At 46.9% G+C, this 18,312-nt stretch overlaps 1 long non-coding RNA gene across 1 annotated transcript; it reads right to left on the reverse strand.

Annotated features, from left to right (window-relative positions):
• Nucleotides 1-17,444: 17,444 nt before the first annotated feature.
• Nucleotides 17,445-18,210, reverse strand: LOC135373690 (uncharacterized). The gene is made up of 2 exons (XR_010416550.1): nucleotides 17,891-18,210; nucleotides 17,445-17,810 (listed from the first exon to the last, which is right to left on the reverse strand). It is a non-coding gene; the product is annotated as an uncharacterized LOC135373690 (long non-coding RNA).
• Nucleotides 18,211-18,312: the final 102 nt, after the last annotated feature.

Consider the following 18,312-nt stretch of genomic DNA (forward strand, 5'->3'; position numbering starts at 1 on the left):
GCCGGTTTGCACTTTGTAGCGACACTCATTTGTACTCATGTACTGATTTTACAACATCCACGCAGCCTGCGGACACGCCCTACAGGCCTTTCGTCGGAATGTGACCGAAGACATCCTATGCTTCTTCACCGCCGAATTTGCCGTTTCAAGTCTGCAAAAAAACGAAACAAAACCACACCTGAATCATCAAATCAGTTCTAAGTGCTCTTTTGAGGGAACTCCATTTCGCAAAATTTCGCCGACAATATCTCCACAAATTTCACTTCTACTGAACGAGGGTTAGCCAATACATTCCAATGAACAAGCAACAACAACTTTATTTAAGATGATGAATGGGAGTTTCATCGCAGGAGGCGATACTCCACCCCATTGCTAGTGGTGATGTGGGGAATTAACAATTGTTTATGGTACCTCCTAATACCAATTATCACGCCAACTTCCAACCTATGACACTGGCCGTACCGTTATCACTCCGTTCTTCGGTATATCCCACTACCTAGCAAAGTTACCTACCCATGGCATTCGGGTGTCTTGTCGATGCTCAAAGCACCTTCAACTGGTTCCCCATTCATCCGCCCTTCTAGCTACGACGAATGCAAAACACGCCTTACATCTCCGTTCATTCAATGTACGAAGGACATCGTATGGTCCATTCCATTAAAGTGTGGGGCATCCAAAAATCCCTCAAACAAAAATATACATACATGATCGCCTAAGAGAACACCAAAACAAGGTTACCAAAACATTACCAAACAACATGGTAGTGCGCCAAACAGTACACGTGGAACAAGAACGACGAGAAGGGGACAAGCGCACACCCACAACTAACTTTTATTTCCGTATACTATGGACAGGGAAAAACCAGGGAAACCCGGGGGGGGAAAATTTAGTTGTGAGTGTTCTCTTGTTCCCTTCTCGTTGTTCTTGTTCCACGTGTGCCGTTTGGCGCGCTACCATGTTGTTTAGTAGGTACCAACTATACCAACTTCCTGTTCTCGTTCAAAAAATTACTATAATCTTCTGAATTGCTCTAACACCTGAACAATATTCATGGCTGCTTCCCTCTTTTCAATAAAGCTAAATATATTATTGACTGCAAAGACAACACTTCGCGAATTACTCGTGGGGTAATTTACACCTTCTATGAAACGGGTGTTTTCTGTGAGTGTATACCTCATTAATTAGTTTAAATAGCTTAATTGAACTCAAGAATTTGCCAAGGAAAGGTAACATTTTTTGCGTTAATTAGAAAGTCCATGGCCGCAACACACCATTTCAGTGACACATACAACAGGGTCTTCCACAATGTTTCCAAAAAACTTGACACCCGAAAACAAGGGGCGCTCGGCCAAGTAAGAGAAACGATGAGAAGGAAGGGGACTCAGTTCTTGTGATTAAATGCACTTCTTCAGTAGCGTTGGACAAGTGGGAATATGTTTAGAGTTGACCTCACATCTCGATATTACAACAAAATTAATGTAAAAGTGTCCCGCATTCTAAATGGATGCGCGACGTGAAAATGACGTGTCGCTATTGTCGCCAGGACATCGCAGGGCGGGGCATAAGGGCGAAAGAGTGCAGTGAATATTCAGTCGGTTTGGAGCCATTATTTAATTTTTTGTGACAACGTTTTTTTGAAAACGTTCACCTTCGGCAACGTATCACAATGTATTTTTAAAAAGTGCTCCTCGTATACCTGTTCATTGCCACTTTAAGGGACCATATCGTAATCACCTCAAGAGCGTGGCTTTCGGGCGCGACCTTATTGACTTCTAGCTTCGAGTGTAGTTCAATTCTACCAAATTTTGGCGCTGTCGAACACTATGACGTCATTTGTTTACAAACAGGGAGAGGTCTATATTGTTGGACATAAACGAAAACGATCTAAGCGTGTTGCACTCCTCCGCAGGCAACTCAAGGTCTAACTCAACTGCTCACGCGCACTGCACCTGCGTAATGCTATTTTGTGTCCGAAGTAACTTGGAAGTAACTCGTTCTTTTTTAAGTAACTCAGTAACTGCGAGTTACATTTCAGGCTGAAGAACTTCGTTATTAACTTAGTTACATTTTGCACACGGTAACTTAACTTGTAACGAGTTCTTTTTGACGGGTAACTTCTCAATCTATGTTTAGAACAGCGAGAGATAATAAGCGAATAATTTTTACTACTGTATGTGTTCGCTCCGCAATGGTAACGCTGAGCGAGTTACGATTTCTGCGGAACTCGTCTCGACTTCCACTTGCGCATTTGGAGTCTGTGTACACGAACATTTACAGCTTGTTTGCTATGTCAGTGGAATGCGGTCATGCTGTGTTGCGCTATCGAAAGTGCTTCTAGTGCCTTACCTACAACGTTTCATATCGAGAGAACTTTTCATCTCAGCAAAGATGCGGTTTTGTCTGTTCCGCTCCCCCACCTTGTCGTCGCAATCAACGATGACAGTGGCAGCAGTACCCCAGTCAACCACATCTGTCCTACGGATATGCGGTTATTGTCCCTGAACAGACTACTTGAATGGATGTCCTATAGATGTCCGTAGGATACCCTTAAAGAATATTTAATGTCGCAATATTATATACAATAAACAACGGACGTCGTGTGTGCATCCGTGTCAGCAAGGTGATGAAACTCGCGAGTTCCCTTGCGGACTAAAGTGAGACGATGCGAGCTTTTCGCGTCATCAAACATCATGAAACGTCATAGTTTTTACATCGAAGAGCGAGTTCTCAACTGTCACGAGTTCATTGGCTCCTATGACGCTCATTGGTTGGTTTGAAAAATGAACCTTCCTTTGCGCGCTCAAGCCGGTGACGCCGTGTGGCGGTGCCGGAGCGACTCACCGTAAAGTTTCTAAATGTGGGTGCAGCACCGACGCAAGATGTTTTTTAGTGTCCTTCCCCTAACATGTTGTCGATAGCGACTCTGAAAAACTCGGGCCTCTTGGATACTTCTGCAAGTCAGTTCACTGCGAGATCAGTGGAAGGCAGGTCTGCTTCGGTTGCTTCGTGCGACAACGATTCAAGAAGGAGCAATACTGCGTTTTTCCGCTACCAACTCGATGATAGGCAGGTCAGTTCCTATTCCATTCTGCCGCTTAGCATAGCATAACACCACACGTGTTGCATATACGCAGCATATTGGCTGGTAGAATTTTTGGTTTTCACGTTTCTTATCCCTATCTTTCTTGGTTAAGTATAAGCACTCAACTCATATCTGTTTCAGAAAAGCATCTGCATAGATACAGTAGAATGGATAAGCCACTCTGAGTGGTTGGAGCATCATCTTTCAGCATAGCAGCTGCACAAGTTCCTTTGTCACGGGTCAACCAGACTCCTACACAAGCAGCAATGGGATATGGACATGTTCTCTGTCATGCTGAACCTGTGAATGTGTGTGCCTGCGCACCCAATATACTATTGTTCTACTGTGAAAGCTTCCACGTGAGACATCAGCTATCAGTGAATGCAAAGTTGCTTCGGCATATCACTCGAACTTCAGAAACAATGTTCATATCATGTTCGTGTTTGGCGCTGCTACAGCAGATTGCAGTTTGTGATTTGGAAATACCTACCTCGAAAAATAAAGCACTTTGTGTAACAGAAACAGCCCACGCTTCCGCATTTTGTTATTTATTTCACTCGACGCGAACGAAAATCCACAACAACCCAGAGCCACCAAAGCGGGGGAGAGGATGAGAGAAAATGTGAAATGGAACGCATCCCCAACGTCACACGTCACCCAGGGAGACAAAAAAAAGCAAAACAAAAAACTACTCAACTGTCGTCCAACGATTGGCCCAACGCTAGACGTCACCTGAGTTTTTTCCGACAATAGAAATACGCTACACGTTGATCCCCCTGGTGTCAGTGCACTTCGCAGTGAAATTGGATTAGAATTAGTGCTGCTACTTCAATAAGCATTAATCTGGTGTATCTGTCTCGCCTGTTGGGTTCATTGGTACTTGTGATCCCAAAATGCAGTTCATTGCCGCAATGCATTTTTCACTGGAGTGGGAGATCATGCAACATAGATTTAGACAGGTAGCGAAAGCGAAAAAAACAAAAAAAGAAATCTGACCCGGCAACACTGTCATCTTCGTGACTCGAGTCTTGCTGTTGGCAGCATAGGTACGGTCGTAAACAAAAAAAAATATTAACGACGCGCGCATGGATCTCGTGTATACTAGTAGTTTATTCATAATTTAATTATAGGAAAAGCTATCTGATGCCCCACTAGTACACATATACGAAATCGTCTACCATCTGAGTACGCTTCCGTATCCTGCTCCACTGCGCATGTGTAGCAGTAGGATCGTTTGTCCGTGCATTCTTGTATCCGTGCCGTGTGCCCGTGTGTTGTAATGCGGAGTTCGTACACTTTTTAGATTAAACAGGAAGTGACGTTCACATCTCGAAGCTGTAGACCAAGATGAACCCGTGTGAACAGATGAGTGCTATGCATCCCGTGTATCTGGCCCCGAGAAATAAAGGTTTCGTCATGGCAAGACCGGCAATGATTGCGTGAGTGTTAGCGAATAAGCTGTGCACCAACGACGCCATGCAACGGACCCATTATGATCACTCATTGAAGAAATACAGACGGCTAATCACTACGTGTATATTTAGGTCTAGGTGACGAATGGACATTAAGTGAAACTTCATGTTTGTTTGTGGCTGTCACGAACCCTTCGTCAAAACCTATGATAACTCTATGTATTTCGAACTGAAATGTTTCATTAAACTTAATATTATTTATTTTTCTCTGTTTTCGTCTGGTATTGCTGTCCTGGGTGATTACTATGGTTCGGTCAGGAAAAGGGGAAGGGAATATAACGCAAGGGAATGCAAACGCGCCATGGCTAATTATGCGCTGCTTATTATTCATGCTGCAAACGTCATATCTGACGTTCCCTTCTGGAAATAGTGGGCATGATCTCATTGACTTCTCCCCGCAATTTTAATGGATTCAATGAGAAATCTGACTGCGAATTCGTTCAACGTGTAAAACCCAACTATTTCTCACTGACTGAAGTCGAAGTTGAGCAGGGAAGCTGCCTTCGCAAAACCGGGCTCTGCCGTGCTGTGTGGCGAAGACCACATCAATTGAAGGAAATGGTTTAATGGTCGTCAGTGAGAAACTCTGACTTCCAATTGATTTAATGAGGTCCAACATGTTGTGCATTACAGACTGCACCAATAGAAGGAATGAGGAATTGGTCTAATGTGTACCAATGACAAACTGCTTTCCAGTTGATTTAGTGGGATCCAACATGTTGCATGGTCGCCAATACAATAAGTGAGAAGCCAGTTGCTGAAGGAACGAGCGTAATGGTGACCAATGGCACATCAGCACTCTTCAATTAAGTAATAATATAATTAGCAAGAACGCCGTACGTCCGTGTAGAACATGAACTAATTCGAGGAACGCGTCCGTATTCAAACGAATGAAACTCCAGAATACGCACCGTATCGACATATATTGCAAGCGAAAATTGAACGAAAATCTGACGTAGTATAAAATAATTAATGAAGTAAATGAAAATTTATTCCGTACAAATCAATAGAGCGGGCCGTTCGCCGATGTCGCCGCCCGTTCCCTAAAATAGTTCGTTGAAAATAGTTCGCTACGTTATTTCAAATGTTCGTGAACATATACTCAAAAGAACATGTGCCGTGGTAAGTTCGTACGCACCTATTACTTTAAGCTATTGTTTCTGCATTCGTATAGCATTCCACCGCACGGAAGTCCAAGCGTTTCCTCAAGTCGTCAACGGATTAGTCAGTCTGTTACGGAATACCAAAGTGTTCGCGCGCCTTGTCCCTTCGTGGCTCACAGGCAGTTGGCGTATTTTGGGCGTCATTTTGAGGATTTTTTTCCCGTTTGTAAAGTATGTAGTCGATGTTACAAACATACCCGTTCTTTCGACAGAGTCTCACATGCTCTTATCCCTGTTCGTAGGTGTAACGTTAGATCGAGCATCGCGCGTAACGCGAGAGCGTAGTGAGTCAGTCGACACCCTCTCAGCCTCTTACATTCCGAAACTTTAGCCGGTTGCACTCATCGCGCATCCATGAACCGGGATTTGAATCCAGCTTCAATAAACCTATGTTATTGACTTGTAACAATCACTGCCATCACATGGTGTCAGAAGACACGACTGCGACGAGAAGATAGAAGTCATAATGACATCGGACGCTGGATTACGCCCGCCGAAACCGCTCGACGCCAGCACGGAAGCGAGCATCGCATGGGAAGACTGGCTCCAGGCTTAGGAGTGGTATGAAACCGCTGCGCAGTTGTCGAAGAAGCCTCCTGAGATACAGGTAGCTACTTTTATGTCCGTTATTGGTCCTGAAGCTCAGAAGATATTCAAGACCTTTACGTTAACGGCAGAACAGCGGAAAGACGTGAAAGTCATAAAGCAAAACTTCACTGCGCACTTCATGCCACAGATCAATCACGCCTATGAGCGCTATAAATTCAATCAAACGGTGCAACAAGAAGGAGAAACCTTCCTTCCCGGGCAGAGTGGTGGATCTTTTCGCGAACAAAAGGTGGGATGGCGTGAGAGGTTCGAGATCGAGCGGGTCCGAGGAGATGTGGGCTAACGGACGACAGTTGATGATGCTCTCCACTTGGTATATGGCTGCGGTGAGCTCCTCAAAGTTAAGACGCCGCCTGGCCAAGCAGCGTTTCAGAGCCTCCTTGACGGAACGCACAATCCTCTCCCACCATCCCCCCCACTACGGTGCCCTTTCAAGGATGAACTTCCACTGAATGTGATGGTGGGCGGCGAGGTCCTGGACATCGAGGGAGGAGAGGACTGAAAGAATGCGGGCGGCGTGGTGGAAGGTGCGCGCGTTGTCTGACATGACTAGGGATGGAACACCCCGTCTGGAGATGAAGCGACGAAAGGCGGCAAGGATGTGCTGCGTGGTCATTCCGGAGACTATAGCTCTAGGTGGACAGCTCTGGTTACTCCGAAGGTGAAGAGCGTGATGTAGGCCTTGTGCTCGGTGCCGTCCTCCCTGGAGACATAAAGAGGTCCGGCGAAATCGACGCCTACGGTGCCGAACGGGAGCGAGGGGGTTAGCCTTTCTATCGGTAAAGGTGCGACCGGTGCAGTTTCTGGACTGAGACGCCTTCGCCTGCATTGGAGGCACGTATGCAGTGTCCGGCGCACGGCTTGACGTCCCCTTGTCACCCAGTAGCCTTGTCGCAGTTCGCATAACGTGTCTTGGATCCCGGCATGGTGAAGGCGCGTGTGCACGTCCATGATGAGCAGTTCAGTCAGGCGATGCTTGCTGGGAAGGAGGATGGGATGTCGAACGCGCTCGGTGTCTTCCATTTGTTGCAGGCGGCCACCGACTCGAAGGAGTGAGTTGGTGTCAAGATATGGGTTCCGCGTAAGAATGCTGGAAGACCTGGGAAGCGGGCGCGAGTTTGCCAGAGCAGCGATCTCAGTTGCAAACGCCTCCCTTTGGGTACGTTCCATCCAAAGGTGCTCCGCGGAGAGCAGTTCTTGTGCTGAGAGCAGACCGGTGTGCTTGACGTCTGGGCGACGTAGGATGGCAACGTAGCGAAGTACGTATTCTGTGATTCGTAGGAGACGTCTCAGCGAGCTGTACTCTTCCAGCCGAATCAAAGCATCCTGGCCGCCGGTGGCAACGGGAACACAAACCAGTTCAGGCTCGAAGCTGCTGTCGAGTTCCGCCTCTGGCGAGGCGCTGTGGTCGATGCGGTTCGACAGCCAGGGTGGTCCCTTCCACCATACATTGCTCTCGATGAGGTCTTGTGCAGAGAGACCTCTGGTACGAAGGTCGGCGGGGTTGTGGGTACCGTCGCGGTGCTTCCATCGTTCTGGGCTGGTTAACTACCGGATTTCCTCCGTCCGACCGGCGACGAACTGAGGCCACTTCGAAGGCTCGCTCCTTATCCAGTACAGAGCAATTAGTGAGTCAGTCCAGAAGGTGGCCCTCGTGACAGCCAAGGATAGCGAGTTGCGGATGCGGCTAAAGATACGGGCGGCGAGTAGACAGCCAAGGAGCTCCAGCCGCAGAAGCGTCACGGGCTTTAGAGGAGCGACTTTGCTCTCGGCGATGAGAATGTCGGAGTGTATGTCACTGTCTACGCTCGTGCGTGCATAGACCACAACGCTCGCGGACTGGCGTCTGCAAAGAGGTGAAGGTCCAGTAGACAGTCTCGTGATTGTATGGCGCACCTGGTCACCTGTATTTGAGAAAGCAGCGAAAGCCCGTGCACGCATATCCACCACGTCTGCTGCCCCGTGGGTCCAATCGGGACATCCCTAGCCAAGCGTTCCTTCCACAGCATTTGAAAGAGTAGGCGTGCAGTAACTGTGAACGGCAAGAATACACAGAAAGGGTCATAGAGACGAGAAAACGCCTGCAGTACAGTACGCTTGGTGGACTGCCTAACCGTGGCGAAATGGTGCACCGTGTCCGTTCGCGCGGATATTGTGTCAGAGCGCCTGTCCCATGACACTCCGAGGACGCGAAGCACAGGATCCGTGCAGCCGACGTCATCGTAAGCTCTACCGTCCTTGAGGAATATGCACTGGGGATTGGAGGAATTCAGGCCCACTTCCGAATCTCCATTTCGGCATCTCGGAGGACCTTCCTGATTTCACAGTACAGATTGACGGCTTCGCTCACGTTTTCGCACCCAATGACGAGGTCGTCCACGTAGAAGCTTCTGTGAAGTCGTGCCGCGGTGGCCGGGTACCTGTCGCTAACCGCCTCGAAGTGGTGCTGTAACGTCGCCGCCAACAGAAACGGGCTGGAAGAAGCTCCAAAGGGGATCCTAGTCATGCGCCACTCTTGGCATTCAGGATGGAGGTTTGTAGCTGAAGGAGGAGGTTTGTAATCTTCGGAACCCTGCGCTTCGCACCCTAACCTTCGTGTCCGGTCCTCTGTTACGAAGGTTCGTTGGCTGCCGTTGTCTAATAGTACTCTGACCCAGGGTGTTCCTGCCGGTCCACAGACTTCTGCCGCAACGGTCTGCAGGTACGGCACGATGCCCTGTGCAGATGTAGCCATCGACTGAACTTCTTGCGAGCTCGCTTCCGCGATTCCGACGGCGCCGATGTTACTGCGTGGGCTGAGCTGAATGTCGCAGAGCGACGTTAGATGCTGCCCATTGCACTTTCCACAGGTCAAGCTTGCGGACGACCGACGTTGGCGAGCGTGATGGTAGCGCTTGGCACAGCGAAAGCAACGGCGGGCCGTTAGAAGACGTCGGAGGTTGTCTTCTGGAGCCGTCGGAGCTGGACACGCTGCAACTGAGTGCCCGGTAGCACGGCACAGGACGCACGGTGTGGGGGGACTACTCGTTTGTGCGTCACGCACAGGCTCCACTGGAGGTGTGGCAGCCGAAAGAGCCGCGGCTGACGGAAGGGGCACACTGTCGCCATTCTCTGGATCCTTTTGAACGGGTCGGTGTCGATGGAGCGCGGCCTCCTCCCTGGGTTCAATGTGGACTTTCAAGAACTGAAGAAGGGCGTCCACGTCTTGGCTGATTGTCGATGCTCTAGTAGGGAAGTCCACACTGCTCGCAGCCTCTGCCTCCCTTCCTCCTTGGGTCATCGTCGACGTCCGGGTTGGGGGGTCTCCGCTCGCAACTTCGGCTTCCCTTCCTTTCTGCCGAAACTGAACAAACAGCTCGGCGGGTAAACACCGGGTGACAACCCTGTAGAGGATGACGCCGTAACTGCTTCAAGGGATCGACAGGGCTCGCCTGTGCCGAGATACGTCGTTGTATAAGTTCCGCACCAGACCCACATCTGTGGCACTGTGTACTGGGCGGAGTGATAGCAATTTATCACTATGCTCCGCGGCTAGAAGATCCGGGCAACCAAATCGTAGCTTGAGGACAGCGATGGCACTCTCGTAGTTGTTTCCGGTGAGACCAATTTCGTCAATTGCTCGCTTGGCGGCGTCCGTGACATACGACAGAAGATATTTGAATTTCTCGATGGCGGCGAGTGAACTGCAGCTGTGGATCGTAGCCTCGAAGTGCTCCTAAAACGGGCACCCCCGGTCGTTCCTGCTGTACCAGCTGCTTGCGAGGCGAGCCTAAGCACTCGCCGGGCTCTAGTAATGGCGGCATCGAGCTCCTGCTCGCGCTCCAGAACTGAGTTCAACTTCTCATCGTACCCGTTGTCGCTCGTTGCTGCCAGGACTTTCTGGTCGTATTCCTGTAGTGAAGCTTTGCGAGCGATGAGGTATTCCAGGTCACATCTTCTGCCGAGAGGGTCGCTGAGGCCAGCAGCCCGCGAAGATGGGAGGAGGTGCGGGTTTCGGCACCAAAGTCTTGGGTATTACAGTAAGTAACCGACCGCTCGTCTTGCTGCCGTCTCGAAAACTGATTTTATTCTCGTGACCTATGGCCCACTGCCCCATCTCCCGTTCGTCCTCTTGCCACGCTCTTCGTCTTTATTCAACAGAGGGTATGCCCTTGAAATGATGAGATTTGCTCACTTCCCGCATGACTTCAGGTATGTGAAAACAATAATAAATGTTGACAAAGCTGTTATGAAGCAGCGACTGCAACTAATCTGTAGAACTGGGCAGAACAGTTGAATGCAGAATTTGTTGAAAGTGTGCTATAGCGTCATACAGATGGGCTATGAATAAGCTCACGAAACCTTTTTCTTCCGTAAGAACAAATACTCCTGTAGCTACGTTCTCAAAATGGAAAAGCAAAGTGTCGATTTTCGCAGGAGTCAGCCACAAAGGCATCTTTTTTTTTCTTCCGAGATGGCCTCAACTGACGAACAAGCTGCAGCACATGATAGTTACATTTTTTTTTCGTTAAAGAAAAATAAACATGTAGATTTTCAATATGTTATAGGAGAGGACTAGTTATACAAATACGGGAAGATTTCTTTTAGACGACCTATCCGATATGCACTAATTTTTTGCAAGTGCTTGATATTCTCAAACACTTGGTTAAACAATGAGTATAGATCAGCTTGATATTTTTAGGTGAAGCTAATCACAAGCAATCAGTTACAAGCATAAATAATCTGGGGCTCCTTCAAGAATGCTAATTTGCCGGAAATTTATCGTAAACTTTACCCAAAATGTGCTCCGTTCTTGAGTTTGCACTACGTCACCAGATTTATTCTCGTTCTACATGCCCTTTGGGATGGCAGACCCGTGCTTCCCCTCTAACACCAGGAAGGAAAGCGCACAAATGATGTATGCAGACGACAGAAGGAAGCTCGTAAGGGACAACTTCATATTTCGGCACAGTTTAATGCGCCCCCATTGTTCAAGAAAACAAAACCATGATTTACATTCGATATATGCATCGTCTAAAAAATGCACACAATTTTTTTCAGTGATATTTAAGAGAATCAAGCTACATCTCTGGCTGTTTTTTTCTGGAATAGCCCAGATATACAGTTACAAAAGCAGATGTATGTCAGCATTGAAAATATAAAGGAAAAAAGGCAGTTTAAAAAGCCGCACTATGCCTCACTCAATTTACTACTTTTCATAGCTTACACCTTGCCAGGTGTTTTGTTATCCTAAAATGGTTGTATTGCCAAAATCCACGAGAATGACCGTCATCACATTAACAAGTTTCAACTGTATACCAAGTAATAACAAACATGTGCTTACTTTTTCTGCAATCAAGGTGTGAATTACATCGTTGAGTTGCAGGCTTCAGTGAAAAATCACTGCTTGTTATGTCACTGCTGAGTAAGTACGGTACTGCTAGTGACGCAACATGTGACTGCAGTGTCTTTCACCCCACCCGATATTATTCCATTAACAGTTAGCATCAGAATCAATGAGCTTGCATGATGCACTTATGAAGGGTAGTTTCAGCTGTGCCGATAAACATACTGCGGTGCTAATTTAAAATGTAGTTTGTGGCTGTGGAGCTCACTCATGTTCAGTTTGCCATGTGAACTAGGGGAGTATTTTCTGGCATGAACATTAGATGAGCGAAGACACCAAAAAATGTAAGCACTGTTTACGTGCATTTGAGAACCAGCATTTTTATTACCGAGAGGCTCTCTTCGTAGCTAGAGGGAAAGGGTGCAGGCAATGTGGCACATATTCATAGGATGTAGAACCAGAGACACAGAAAAAAATTGACAGCATATCATGATCTCAATCATGTCATTGTGTCCGTGTTTTTGTCTCCTGTTTTGCATTTCTTAATCTTTTTGTGTAGTTGCTGGATTTAACCAAACAGCAGGGGTCAGCAATTAACGAACATCCAGAACATGCAGGTCATACATTTCCTCATTCTCCGCATTCCTCATTCAAATAACGTTGAAGAAGCAACCATGCGAAGAAACAATACAACAGTGAAGCTGGCTTCAGTACACTACAACATGTCACATGAAACAATATACAGTATGCCTCAGTGTTTCCCAAACCATGCGTCAGGACCCCCATTGACGCCGCGATAGCCCAAACGGGGCCCAAAAGAAAGCAGATGAAGTGAGCGCAATATGCCACAAAACCAAGGGAACTATCTCGCTACGACTGCATTATATTCAAGTTATTTTACAAAAATGCAAGTTCAGTTCGGCGCACAATCAGTCAGGAAACAAGCTAACTCGCAGCAATGCTTTCGATCAAGTGTGTCGCAGTATTCCTCACCGTATCATGACGGGACCGTGGACCTACATCAGACGCTATTTGCGCGCACTAGATCACACGCGAACATCCATTTGTGCGCACACAACATCCATATTACTGTATATGTATCACGGCAGAGTTCAAGCTTCCTGAGCGCGCACAGACGGTGATCCCAGTTGTCTCGGTAAAACTCCCAATTATTAACACACATGCACAGACGGTGAAAGACACCGGCTGTCACACACGCAGCCATCCCGAAAGCTATGCCCATCTTTGTTGATGCACCCACGAATCCACAGGAAGACTGTCGAAGCTCTCCCACTCGTATTAAGTACCTGTAGCTTGAACTGCAAACAGTGGTGCACACCGGTGCACACTCCACAAAACGAGAACAGCTGATTGATGATTCCATGGGTGCGGCCATGCGAGCCGAGAAGGACAGTCCAACAGAGGAGCAATTTCAGGTAAGTGTAAGTTCGAACGCGGCGCTAGTCGTCGGTGCAACAATTTCCAGAGTGGACCGACGTCGATCAGCTCAGATAACGCCCTTTCATTCTTTTTCTATATAGTGTTATTTATTATTATCTTTGTTTCATTTCCAATTCTAATTCCAATTACAGCTCAACCGCTCAGCGCGCTAACATTAGTGCAACGTAGAGTCAATAAATAGCTGGTATAAAAACAGCGGTTCAATTTCACAGCGTGTAGCAAAGGAACGGAGAACTCTCGCTTCCCTAAGGAGAAGAGTACTTGAAGTATATTTTTTGTGATTGTTTTGTGATTCTTTTTTCCTCTCTCTACGTTCCAGAAACATACGGTTTCCTCAGCCAAGACAATATAGTTGCGAGCGCAGTTGACACACAGAAGTATATACCGATCCCGTACCGTGAAGACCACCACCCCAAACGTGGTTGCCACGGTTTCGGTTTTGGCCCATTTGCATGTCAAAATTCAGGAATGGATATTTTAATACACGTACGTGTTTCAAAATTTTTAAACGTGGATTTTAACTAGGACAGTCTCCCATATCGGTATCTGGCTTTTGTTCAAGACGTCCTTATTAGAGTTAATTAATTAATTTAATTGATTAGTCATCATTATTAGTCATTATAGTCTTTCTTGGAAAAGATACGCACCCGTAGAACTCAACTGTGAAAATGACGTGCTCTCGTGGCTTTTTCATAAAAATTTGTCCAAGCTGAAACACACACACACACACAAAATAAACGGGAACGTGCCACAAAGGCATACTTCGTGGTCGTAGCAATTTTTTATAGAGCTTTTTTGATATAAAACAACTAGGACTACGTGTACATTAGTTTCGCACTTACGCGTATGCGAGTGGAGGAAAACCTTATCTGGAAGGTATTTTGGCTTGCTAATTTCCATAATTCACTAAGATGTATTTTTTTATGAAGCTGTGTTCTTTCTTTCGAGAAACACAAAGAGCAGAATTGCTGGCAAACTTCCTTCATGTTCACTTTAGATATGAGATGAATCCTTCATATCTGCATGTTTCAAATTATTATCCACAGAGGTGACATTTGTTGGTAGTGCACCGTTTCAGGTTTTCCATGACGGAGATACCTCGCTCGCAATATTCACGAAGAGGAGCGAGCCCTAACCTAACCTAACGTGAAGGAGAGCACTACGGTACATGGAGCTAGAGATTGAGAAGTGCGGCATATACAAACATGTCTTCAGAGCGAAAATTGGGGGGGGGGGGGCAGAGCCACCGTGAAAACTCGAGGAGCGATGGACTGTTTCCCATGCCCCCACATTCCGATTTATACTGAAACTAAACAGGAGCAGCTTTCCAAGCTACGGCATCGGAACGAACCGACAACAGTGAAAAAAAATATAAAGAAAAACAAAGAAAAGACAGGAAGGAAGCAGCAAAAAAGGTATATTCGCTTGAATCGCAACGGTACGAAAACCAGTGCAAACACGTTTTTCTTGTGTAGGCCATCGGCATCTAGCAACCCTTCTGAACCCTGATGTGGATTACAGGCCCAAATATGACAAACGAGCAAGCAAGCATCCTCGCTGCTCACTTTTTGGTGTTTTACGTCGTTTGAAGTGCAAATTGTTGCGCCCACCACTACCGCCACATTTGCATTCACCTAAAATTGCTCCTTTGTTGAACTGTCCTTGCCGGCTCGCATGGCCGCGCCCATGAAATCGGCAATCAGCTGTTCTCGGTTTCTGTTGTGTACCCAAACTGTTTACAGTTCAAGGTACAGGTACTTAATCCGAGTGGGAAAGCCTCGGCGGTCTTCCTGTGGATTCGTGGGTGCATCAACAAAGATGGGCATGCGGTTTTCGGGATGGCTGTGTGTGCGACAGCTGATATCTTTCCTCGTCTGTGCATGTGTGCGCCCTGACACATATACAATAATATAAATCTTATACTACTGTGCGCAAGTGACGTATGCTGTAGGTTAGGGGGTCTCGTCATGATACAGTGAGAAATAATGCGACGGACCTGACGCAAAGCACGTTAACTCGGTTCCCGAGTGTTTGTGCGCTGAACTGAACTTCTATTTTTAAAAAGAACTTCAATATATTGCAGTTGTAGCGAGATAGTTTCCTTGGTTTTGTCGCATATTGCGTTCACTTCATCTGCTTTCTCTTTTCGCCAAGTGGTGTAACCACCGCTTTGACTATCGCTGGCTCACTAAGGTTTATGTTTCAGTTTTGAAAACACTGAGGTATACTAATATTGTTACATGTGACACATTGTGTCACATGTAACTGCAGTGTACTGCAGCCAGCTTCACTGTTTGACTTATAATTTGCACGGTTACTTCTTTAATATTATTTGAATAACTTTTATCTGATACTGATACTGTACCATTAAATACGAGTGGTGTTCAAGTCAAACCGGGACTTCATTTTTCGCAAAAGTAAAATGAACTTACAGGCGAGAAATTAGTTTTATTTTTCAACGTAATCTCCAGCTGCACTAATGCACTTGTCCCAACGTTTCACGAGGGCTTGGATGCCAGCAGCGTAGAAATCCTTACTGGCGCGTAGCAGCCATGATCGGACCGCATTCTTGACCTCGTCGTCGCAGCTGAAGTGGCGGCCCCCCAGGAACGGCTTCAGTGGCCCCAAGAGATGGAAATCGCTGAGGGCGAGGTCTGGACTGTAAGGGGGATGTGGCAGCAACTCCTAGTCAAGTTCCTGTAAGGTGCGTGTCGTGAGATGCTCGGTACGCGGGCGTGCATTGTCCTGTAGGAGGAGGACTTCTTTCGTGAAGAGGTACGGGCGCTTTTGCTTCAGCGCCTTATGCACATCCCTGAGAACCTGGCAGTAATATGCACTAGTCATGATGGTACCACTGGGCAGAAAATCAACATGAACAACGCCAGGCTTGTCCCAGAAAACCGTGGCCATGACCTTACCCGCAGACGGGGTGCTTCGGCAGTGCTTCGGGGTACTTCCTGCACTGATGTACGGCCGTCCCGGAACCGTTTGCACCACTCAAACGCTTTGCTGCGGCTAAGTGTATCGTGGCCATACTGAGCCTGAAGTATTCTGTGAATTTCAGATGACTTTACGCCTTCATTCACGAGAAACTTCATGACAATTCGCTGTTCGATGTGCGCCCTTACCTCGTTGTCGGCCATCTTGTCCAGCACGTGTCTTCTGTTTTGCACAAACTTTGGACCACCACGTGGTGAACGCGGAGGCCATTCGCGTGTGAAAATGACGAAAAAGAAGTAGCGCGAGCCATTTGTACACTCAGGAGACAAAAAGACCCGGTTTGACTTGAACATCCCTCGTTGGATAGGAATCCATTATGGTTTAGAATTATTTTTCCTTTGCGATGTTCCCACACTAATCTTGGTGACAAGTTGTCTCTCATTAAATTCCTTTTGAGTTGTATTTCACACTGCTTACACCATAATGTGAGAATGAGAAAATGTATGCTTCACATGTTCTCAGCGTCCTCTATAGCAACTGCTCTTGGGCTTAAAATTCAGAAACTACACACGAAAAAAAAAAAAACCTGGAACAAACGACACAGCAAAAAGGACACAACAAAATGATTGCGACTCTGTTATGCTGTAAATTGTGTGTGTGTGTGTCTATCTGGTTCAGCATTTTTGTGAACATGTGCCATGTTGCCGGCACCCTTGCACTCTTGTCACAAAAGCAGCCTCAGACATAAAAATGCAGACAAAAAAGTAGAGAACTCCAACCTAACATAGCAAGAGAGAACTAAGGTGGGGACACAGGAAGCTTCTAGAGTCTTGGCACATACGCGGTGACACCTCGGTTTGTAACAAAAACCGTGGCCCCTCCCGAACAATACTCCCGTCTCCTTAAATAGCGACCGGTTGTGCATTCTCTCATTCAGTTAGGCACTGATGATGTCCGTCGCATGACGGACGAAACGTCTGAGTAAACCTTGTTATGTTGTTATGTTAAGTCGGAGTTCTGTACTTTTTGGTCTAGTTATGTCGTCTCCCGGCTTTTGGAGTATTTTTGCATAAAGATGCAGGTTACACTCTAAACCCAGTGACGGATAGGTGTCGTCTGATCAACTGGCACATTAAAAAAAAAAAATGTGCCAGATGTCTTGAAGGGGCACGCGGTGCCTGCGAAAGCTGCAGGTGCCATGTGCCCCCTGAAACAACTGGTACGACATCCCTGCTGACGCCAGGAGCCACAGTGTACCGGACGTATTGAAGGGTTGCTTGTACCCACTAATACGCGAAACACAATGCGCCTGTCGAGTTCCCTAACAGAAAAATTACCTCCACGCTTCGCAAAAAAAGAAAAAGCAAGGAAGAAAATGCTCCAAGCACATCGAACATGAAACACCAAATTTTATTCGCTTGCACATACCTTTAAATTGCATCAGTACATCATCGTTTGCCGATTGGAAAACATACACGGTTCACTAATCCCAACACACAGATATGGAGCACACGTTGCACGGATACACAACCCATCCGATGATCCGATGCACCAGGCAGTCCTCCAAACGCCGAACACACACAATCCTCGAAACTTCGAACAGCTGGCACTAAAAGCTCAATGAAGATCCTTAGTGACGAACACGACGGTTCCTCAAACGAGATGGCCGAGGAACAACTGTCCAACAAGTGGCAACAGACACCAAATCCATGTGCAGTCTTGCACGCGTATGTGTCACCGTTGAGACATGAAACAACCTGTAAAGAAACCGAAGTGAATATTACGCTGGTATTCTTCCAACATTAATGCTGGAATAGTACTCCATTTTGTAACTCACCTCCTCGCAATCGATACAGTCCCACGGTCACCTATAACGGAAGAATACAATTAACCTCGCTTGTAATGTACATCATCGCTTCACCGATGCAGCCGATCCTCTCCTGCCGCCATTTGCAATGCTTCCACCGTCTGCAACAGAATGTACTTCGATTGTTAAATACGAGTAAGACGCAGGCGTCATACGATGCATCACATATGCATGGCTTACCTTAAGCTTACGGTGGCTTACCTTAAGCAAACATTAGACCTGTACTTAAAAAGCAAGATGTCATTCTTCTCAAAGGCGAGGTTGCAACGCAGACACCGGCAAGAAGGCGTGAAGCGGGAAGGAATGTACTGCGGGAGAATACGTTGTCATCCGCCGGAAGCTGCCGTTTACGCAATGGTCCAGGGAAAATGGCGGGCGCCCAAACCACGTGA

This window comes from Ornithodoros turicata, unplaced genomic scaffold (genome assembly GCF_037126465.1).
Source record: "Ornithodoros turicata isolate Travis unplaced genomic scaffold, ASM3712646v1 Chromosome29, whole genome shotgun sequence".
Classification (NCBI taxonomy): Eukaryota; Metazoa; Arthropoda; class Arachnida; order Ixodida; family Argasidae; genus Ornithodoros; species Ornithodoros turicata.